The sequence below is a fragment of the Arachis ipaensis genome, chromosome B09 (genome assembly GCF_000816755.2).
Source record: "Arachis ipaensis cultivar K30076 chromosome B09, Araip1.1, whole genome shotgun sequence".
Lineage (NCBI taxonomy): Eukaryota > Viridiplantae > Streptophyta > Magnoliopsida > Fabales > Fabaceae > Arachis > Arachis ipaensis.
Window position 1 is genome coordinate 143,554,568 of NC_029793.2, and position 632 is coordinate 143,555,199.

The following is a 632-nucleotide window of genomic DNA, read 5'->3' on the forward strand; positions in this document are numbered from 1 at the left end:
CAGCGTCGGTGGAAGGCACCTTCATGCAGCGTAGGTGGCGCTGACTCCCCCACTTCAAGCACGGCAACATGAAATTGTGAAGAGGCTTGGACCTCTCGGGTCCCATGGCCATAGTCTCTTGTCCAGAAGCCGCAAACACCATTTACCGTTGAAACGAGAATACGAGGGAGAAAGTATTCAGAGCAAAAGAGAGCAAGAATGGACACAAAACATACAGAGCTTCTTTGTTCCGAAGCTGAGAATGATATGTTTTTTCTCTCTCTTTATTCCGGGGAGAATGAGAGAGGAAAGACGAAAACTTTGAGAGAAGAGAGAAGGTGTGTTTGGCAAAGTCACCGGGAAATGCAAGTTTATATACGAGTGAGCCAAATCAGAACCACGGCGGTTTTAACGTTCGGGTTGGGATCCAGGGTTCACGCTAAAATGCGCTTTGGGTGCTTTTTCTTTTTCGTGTGCTGAGCATTTTTCTTTTTTCTTTTTTATTATTTTTTTAATCTTCCCGGGAGATACGTTTTTGAGTTGGAGGGAATGTGATGGTGTGTCCCAATCGCAGCCGTTCAATAGAGATCATCTTATTTTTTTATATGATAAAATTGAGAAAAAAATAAGAAAAGAAGAGAGGAAAGATATTA

At 42.7% G+C, this 632-nt stretch overlaps 1 non-coding gene across 1 annotated transcript in view; it reads right to left on the bottom strand.

Annotated features, from left to right (window-relative positions):
• The window catches only part of LOC107619549, a 1,763-nt gene extending 1,353 nt beyond the window's left edge, over window positions 1-410 (bottom strand). Inside the window, exon 1 of the transcript XR_002353801.1 lies at window positions 1-410. This exon is cut by the window's left edge and continues 685 nt beyond it. This is a non-coding gene — a transcript (uncharacterized LOC107619549).